The sequence below is a fragment of the Rattus rattus genome, chromosome 8 (assembly GCF_011064425.1).
Source record: "Rattus rattus isolate New Zealand chromosome 8, Rrattus_CSIRO_v1, whole genome shotgun sequence".
NCBI classification, from domain to species: domain Eukaryota; kingdom Metazoa; phylum Chordata; class Mammalia; order Rodentia; family Muridae; genus Rattus; species Rattus rattus.
Window position 1 is genome coordinate 95788047 of NC_046161.1, and position 8348 is coordinate 95796394.

Here is an 8348-nt window from a genome sequence, read left to right on the forward strand (position 1 = left end):
CCCAGATGAAACCAATTCATCTGAGCTGTCTTTCTAACCTTCCCCAGGCACAGCCTGGTGCCCATATTGTAGGATTCTTGCTGAGTCTCTTCCTGCCATTTGTTATTCTTTGAAGATGTAGAAAAGACAAACAGAAAGGTTGTAAATATCACCCTGGAAGAGACCTTGGGGAGACAACACCCCCTGATGTTCCAAAGGAGGCAGCTGAGTACTAGGAAGGAGGTGACTTGTCCAAGGTTGGATATTAGTTGGCAGGGTGGGAGTGGGAGCGGGTGCGATGATAGATCAGTTCTGATTGCCGTTGAAGAGCTCAATCGGTCACAGCCGAAGAGGATTCTGAGAGCTGATTAAGGAACCAAATACACATTGTGCCTCACTTTTCTCTGCACCTACTGGTTCTCATGAAGTTAGAATTTGTGTGGAGACCTTACTGGCAGCAGTGACAGATAGTTTGGTGGCTGTCCTGATCCAGGAAGCATGGAGAGTGGAGGGGATTAGAAGACACTGAAGGGGTTAGGTTCAATTTGGGCAAGGCCAGCATGCTGCTGCAAATCTAGCACACACATTGCCACAATGCTGCAAATCTAGCAACACAGCATGGGTTACAACAAGCACACACGTGGAGATTAGCTTGGCTCTTCTCAGCAGGGGAGAAGAGCCTGTACCCATGTCTCATTCCAGCCACTGTTAGTTCCAGGAGTCTCATACAGTTATTTCCTTTCAACAGTTTTATTCTGGAATCATTAAAAACATCCAAGTAGACAAAATAGTCAAGGACCCTTCAGTCAGCATTTAAGAAAACTTTATAGGTATATAAAACAAGCAATTGCATGTATTGAAAGCATGTTATTTGAAAGGTTTTGATGAGTACACAGTCAAGATACTGAGTGTATATATTTTTTCTATTTCATTGGATATTTTATGTATTTACATTTCAAATGTTATTCCCTTTCCCCCTCTCCCATCTCCTTTCACCCCCTTCCCCTGCTTCTGTGAAGATGCTCCCACTCTCACCCATCCATTCTCACCTCATCACCCTGGCATTCCCCTACACTGGGGAAACGAGCCTTCACAGGACCAAGGGCTTCTCCTCCTACTGATTCTGGACAATGCCACACACTGCTACATATGTGGCTACAGCCATGGGTCCCTCCATGTGTCTGAGTGTATATTTTAAGTGTCCCTTGCCAGTTTTCTTTTAAATGCCTCCCCACTCCACCAGTATCTGTGACCCTCATGGTCTCTTTCATTTCTTTTCTCTACTCTTCTTTTCCCTGTCTGCTAGAGATCACCATCTACTTTCTTCTCCTAGCTGACTTGAAATCTTCACAGCTGTCAACAGGGTTGCAGGGTCTGTGAACACGTGTGCCACACCTGTACCTCTGCACACATATGTGCTTCACTATGAAACACAGGAAAAAATCAGTTAAGTTTTTAAGATAGTGGCTTACAGAACATACTACCAGGGCCAATATGAATGTAGAGTCTGGTGACTGCTCCCTTGTCACATCCAGGAGGTCACACTAGTGCCAACTCAGCATTTGCCAATGCATCCCAAGTGTCACGTGTCACATGAATTGTCTGAGAAGTTGTTTTAGTCAGGTTTTCCAGAGTGCATGCAAGCACAGTTATATGGAGTCACTTTATCATTTGAATCATCTGGCTTTAGTAGTTGTAGGGTGATGTGGTGAATGAGAATGGCTCCCATAGACTCATACATTTGAATGTTTGGTTCCCAGTTGGTGGAACTGTTTAGGAAGGATTAGGAGGTGTGGCTTGCTAGAGAAAGGGATTAGGGTTTTGATGTTTCAGAAGCCCATACCAGGCCCACATTCTTTGCAGCCTGCTGTGAGTTAAGATGTAAATTCTCAGGTACTGCTCCAACTCCATGCCTGCCTCCCTTGCAGCTATGTCCCCTAATATGATAGTTATGGGGCTCACTCACTGAAACTGTAAGCAAGTTCACAATTAAATGATTTCTTTCATAAGTTTCCTTGGTCATGCAGTCTCTTCATTTCAACAGTACAATAAAAAGGTCATGGTCAAGTGTGTACACTTTATCCTGTTAACTTGACCTATGTTATTCTTTTTACCTCCTGAGACCTGGCCTTCAAGGTCACCCTGTAAGTCTAAAGGAAACAATTGCACCCTCTAACTTCCTCCCACTGTTCTTAGGATGCAAGTGGCTGGCATTTTTGGCAAGAACATCAGTTAGGGATGGTCCACCTACGTCTTCTGGCCTCAGGCTGTGACTGTGGGTGTCAACAGAGAGTTGAGTGCATTCAAAATATTTCAAAGCACCTTCTGTGGCTTCCCTTGAAATAGAATGAGTGCCCTGTCCGCAGCCTGTAAGTTCTAACTAACAGGGTATCTAAGAGGTGGGGTCAGGCTGAGGCTGTTAGGGGAGCAGATTGAAGCTCTGCCTGCTAACTGGCTGTGCCTTTTACTCTCATCTGCTGACCTTTAAAACAAACCCCACAGCCCATCAGAGGGAAGTAAAAATAGCCTTCCTTGGCACTGAACAATCCGGCTTCCCTTGACAAAGAGGTCACAGATTCCCTTCCTGGGTGGTTTCTTCTTTTTGATTAACTAGGCAAATCTGTTGAGGAAAGCACATTCAACTCTTGGGAGGAAGAAAAATGGAAACGCCTGGGCAAAGGACATCTTTTTTTAAAGCTGGCTTTTGGGTGACTTCCATTCGCTCTTCTAGAACCCGTGAAGTATAGATCTGCGGGCTGGACTGACAGCCAAAGAACTAAACGTTTTATTTTATTTGTTTAAAAAAGCAACTACAATGTACCAAATATGTCCCAATCACAAAGAACTTGAAACTCAAAGTCACAAGGGGGAGGATTCTGTCTTCTAAATGTAATTTGAGGGGCATGCACACACAGAAGCACTCAAGGCTTACTCCTTTCCCCTGGCCCTGGACTCTGTCTCACCTCCATTTCCTCTGCTGCAGAAAAGGTGTACCAAGAAGATAGGCCAGGGTTGGGGATTTGGCTCAGTGGTAGAGCGCTTGCCTAGGAAGCGCAAGGTCCTGGGTTCGGTTCCCAGCCCGGAAAAAAAAAAAAAAAAAAAAAAGAAGATAGGCCTTTCTTTGTGTCCAAGACCTCTCAAACACTAAACGAATTTCCAACTCACTAATCTTAAAATGACTAAGGATGAAGATGGATCTCAAAAGCCTGAGAAAATAGGAATGATGAGCATCAGGTCTCCTGTCTAATTGTCACAATGAGTTTAAACTGGTAATAATAACATGGCAGCTTACTGGGTTATTTCATTAATACTTTGGGCTCTAGATAAAACTTTAATCCTGAGGCAAAAATCATTTTAATGATAACATTTAATTTTTCCAGTGCTAAACCAGCTTTTATTGGTGGAGCCAAAAATAATTTACAACATTTTCAGCCTGTGGTTTCAAGAGCTTTGACAAGTGTAGATATCATTGTAATCATCACTGTGTAACCCATACAATACATTTCTGTCACCCAGGAAGTTTCTTAAAATGTCAGTTCTTGTGGCTAGTCAACAACAGTTCCAAGACACCATATTCTTTTAATTTTGTCATAAGGTATTAATTTCTCTTATGTACAATTTTGTATAAATGAAGTCATATAGTAAGTAGAAACTGTTATTTGATTTCCTTCACTTATAACATTTATGAGGTTCATCCTATGTGAATATGAATAGTTCCCCTTTTTTTGCTGTGTAGTATCCCCTTCTTAGGATATACCATAATTTGTTTATCTACTCACCTAGGGTCAGAGGATGGTTGCCTCCACCTTGATGAGATGTAAGACTGAAACTACCATGAATATTTATGTGTAAGTTTCTGTGTTATATTTTCTTGAGCAGATATTATGAATTTGGGTCTTATCATACATAAGTGCATGTTTCACCTTAAAATTGACTGAATGGTTTTCCTTAGTATTGACATCATCCCATCGTCAACGTACATGAATGAGCTTCAGTTCTTCCACACTTTCTTCAGCTCTCACCGTTGTAAATGCTTTAACTTCACACCTATTCTCACACGTGTTCATGACGCTCCCTCATGTCGTACATTTCCATTTCACTAAGGGTCCTTGTTTTCCCTGACGGGCACATTTTCTATTTGTACATCTGAAATTTTCATGTACATATGTTGCTTGTTTTAATTGGTTCTTTGTTACTTTTAAAAATGAAGTGGAAATAATATAGAATAGAAAGACTCAGAGTGCATTCTAGCTAATATACTTTGTTTCTGAATATGTACACATAGCCGTATGTTGTTATGTATAATACGTAAAACCCATGCATTTGAGCTGGGAGATGGCTTAGCAGGTAAAGTGATTGCTGCATAAGCATGAGGACCTGAGTTGGGTTCCCTGGCAGCCATGTAGAAAGCTGGGTGCCATGGATCCTGCCTGTAACACCAATTCTAGGAAGACAGCGATAGGAGCCTCCTGGAGCTCGCTGACTGGCTGGACAAACTTGTGAGCTGCAGGTTCAGAGAGACCATGTCCCCAAAAATTACTGTGGAGAGAAATGGAATGAAACATTTAAAATCAATGTATGACCTACACACACACACACACACACACACACACACACACACACACACACACACCTCACACAATCCCATTTATAACTGAAGTCAACAGAAAGCCACATTGCCCCGATCCTTCCTGTCTCTTTCCTCATTTCCTCTTTCCTTCCAACATTAGGCATTGGATCTAGGGCTAACATATCACAGTCGAGCATCTCCCCATGCGCTGTCTCCCTGGCCCTCTCTTGAGCTTTCATTTGGAGATCAGGTCTCCATAAATTGCCTCGCCTGTTCTTGAATTTACTCTGTCACGCAATTGCGTTCAAATGGGTTTACAGGTCTGTCCCAGGGCCAGTTCAGGTTGCCTGTTATTCATCTCCAAAAGCATTTAGCTCCACCGTTTGCTCCTCTGAGATGACCTGTCTCCATTCTACTTTGTAGAATAGACCAGTGGTTCTCAACCTGTGGGTCACGACCCTTTTGGAGGCTGCATATCAGATATCCTGTATACGAGATATTTACATCACGATTCATATTTACTGTAGAAAAATCACAGTTCTGAAATAGCCATGAAATAATTTGTTGCTGGGGCTCGCCACAACCTGAAGAACTGTGCCAAAGGTTCGAAGCACGAGGAAGGATGAGGACCACTGCCTTAGACTGACTTGGAGTCATGCGTCTCAATGCATCAACAGTCAAGCCTCCGTCTCACCTGCTTGATTGCTAAGTGTTTGATTGCTCAAAGTGGGAATCATCTGCAGCTATTGTCACTTGGATTTGTGGGAGTCAATGGAAGGAAAAAGGGTGATGTCTGACACAAAAAGGCTAACGTAGAAATATGGGTGATTTTATGCATCTTTTAAAAAATATTTATTTATTTATTATATATGAGTACACTGTAGCTGTCTTCAGACACACCAGAAGAGGGCATCAGATCTCATTACAGATGGTTGTGAGCCACCATGTGGTTGCTGGGATCTGAACTCAGGACCTCTGGAAGAGCAGTCAGTGCTCTTAACCACTGAGCCATCTCTCCAGTGATTTATACATCTTTAAAATTCTATTTTTTACTTTTTAATTTGATTATATACCCCACATGAAAGGCTTTCCCTCTGCCATTTGACCTGTGGCTCCACAAGCCACACTGCACACAGGACTTCTGGTCCCTCTAGAATTCCAAGGGTAGGGCAGTCAATGGTCTCTGGACCTGTTTGAGCACTCTCACTGGTCACCAATTTATGTCCCCATCACTGTTTGGGTCTCAGTTTTAGGGTTTGCTCTCAAGTTTCTCTGGACTCAGAGCTTAAATTTAGTTCCTCAGCAGTCAGACCTGATGTTTGAGACATCAGGTCTTGTTGACTTGGAACTGCTCCATATAAGCTGTCTGTCTGTCTGTGTGTCTGTCTGTCTCCTTTCTCTACTAATCATCTTGCAGTGCTGGGATTGCAGTTTTGAGCCGCCATGTCCTACTTTTTTACATGGGTTCTGGTAATCTGGCTTGAGGGGTTCTCACGCTTTTGAGGCCAGCCCTTCACCAACTGAACTGTTCCCAGCCCACAGCAGTGCGTTGTTTTCTCTTTTTAAAATTTTTATTGGTTCTTTGTGAGTTTCACATCATGCACTCCAATCCCAGTTATCTGTCCCTCTCCTCTACCCATCCTCCACCCTTGCAATCTCCCCCACAACAGAGGGAAAAAATTCATTGTGGCATCTGAGTGTGTCATAGTGTGTCCCACAGTACACCCTTTTGTCCACACAGCTTTGCTTATAAAGGTTCAATGCAGTGACTCGTTGGCCTGACGCAAGGCCTCTGGCTTCTGCTACTCTATCAACTCTGGAACCTCGCTGGGGCTCCTCTCGGATATTCTGTTGTTGCCCTGTGCCATGGATCCTGAAGTTTTGGATCTAAAGAATACTCCAGCAGTTTCTCTATGGCGTGGATGCTGGAGTGGGCCGACTCGAAGCCCTGGATCTGGACCTGAGAGGTATCTGAGCTGCTCAGCCTGCCAGCTCTTTTACTCTCATCACCTTGGGACTGGTTCACTGGCAACCTGTGCTACCAGGGCCAGTTCTTCTAAGCATTACATTCAGTGAGGGACAGGGCCAATTCTCCCACTCTTTTTTTCTTTTCTTTTGTTGGATATTTTATTTACATTTCAAATGTTATCCCCTTTCTTGGTTTCCCCTCTGGAACCCCCTATCCCATCTTGCCTGCCCCCTGCTTCTATGAGGGTGCTCCCTCCCACTCTCCCAATTCTCCCACTCTTATGACTCAGGGCCAGCTTTCCTGCTTGCCATAGATGACAAGAGATAAGAGAGGGGAGGAGGGCATCTCTCCCTATTTCACACAGACAAGAGTCAGGGCCAACTCTCACACCAGTGGAGAGGGCAAAAGGGAGGGGAGGGAATGTCACTGCATAGCAGACAAGAGGCAGGGTCAGTTCTCCCACACTCCCAACATTGGGGCTGGCTCACCCACCACCTCCCACATCTAGCTCTATCATGCTGCCCAGGCAAGGTACAGGGCCTGCTCTCCCAAGTGCTTCAGCAAGTAAAGGGCAGGGCTAGCTCTCCTGCTCTGATGACCTTGGAGCCAACTCTTCTGCCTGCTGTAGGTGGCAAGGAGTGAGGGTCATCTCTCTTTTACCCATGTCACTACATGACAGACAAGCAGTGGGGCCTGCTCTCCCACACTCATGCCCTTGGGGTTGGCTGGCCTACACCCCTCACCTCTATGTGCTGGCTCTACTGTGCTGCCTAAATGATGTGCAGGACCTGCTCTCCCAAACACAAGCTGGTGAGGGACAGGGACAGCTCTCCTGCTCTCATGACCTGAGGGCCAGCTCTCCCAAGATGCCCAGGTGAGGGGTGGGGCTGGTTCTGTACAGCCCTCAGACAATAGGTTCTTGGGTGGCAGCCAAGATCAGGGACATCTGCCTGGCATTTGGTGGCCACAGACCCCTGCTGCTGCAGGGTCATGGACCCAGATGTGGCCCCCAGTGGCAGCACAGGCCAGGACCCCATCATGGTCCCAGGTGGTATCACTGGCCACTCACATCAGGCTGTTCTTCCTCACTATCCTCAAGTCTCCAGCTCTGCCTCTCTTCATTGGGCCCACATCCTTCTGTTTCTCTTTCTCTTTCATTTCTCTACCACTTACTTGTTCCTGTTAGAGGATTCCGGAGTCTCTGAGTGTCTGGGGTTATTTATCTCAGGAGTGGTCTCAAGAGTGCTATGCCTGACTTGTGCATTATGGCACCAGAAGGGTCATCTCCACTGCCTACCACCCCCCAGGCATGGCACCTGACTGGTGGCCATCTCAGGTTAGCTCCCTGTCCAGGCCCCATAGCACCAGTCTGGTGGTCATCTTGGGCTCACTCCTGCTGGGAGCAGAGGGAGGGGCCCTCAGTCCCAGGTGGGATTATTGTAATCTGCATCTTACTCCTGGGCCTGGGAGCCTTCGGACTGATGGTCATCTCAGGCTCATTTTTTCTCCAGGGAATGTTAAGTTGCTAATTATTCAGATGTCCATAGGTCAGAACACTGATAGTAGACACAGCCTCTCTCCTCTCTGCCACCTATGGGTGACACAGCAGCCACACCTGCAAGGCTTTAGGGTTGGAGCAATGGTTCTTAACTTAGAATAAGAGGAGGAGGAGGAGGAGGAAGAGGAGGAGGAGGGGGAGGGGGAGGGGTGGGGAGGGGAGGAGGGGGGGGGGGAGGGGGGGGGGGGGGGGGGGGAGGGGGGGAAGGGAGGGAGGGGGAAGGAGGAGGAGGAGGAGGAAGGAGGAGGAGGAGGGAGGAGGAGGAGGGGAGG

The 8348-nt window shown here is 46.0% G+C and overlaps 1 pseudogene; it reads right to left on the reverse strand.

Annotated features, from left to right (window-relative positions):
* Positions 1 to 8031: 8031 nt before the first annotated feature.
* Positions 8032 to 8148, reverse strand: LOC116908414 (annotated as a pseudogene).
* Positions 8149 to 8348: the final 200 nt, after the last annotated feature.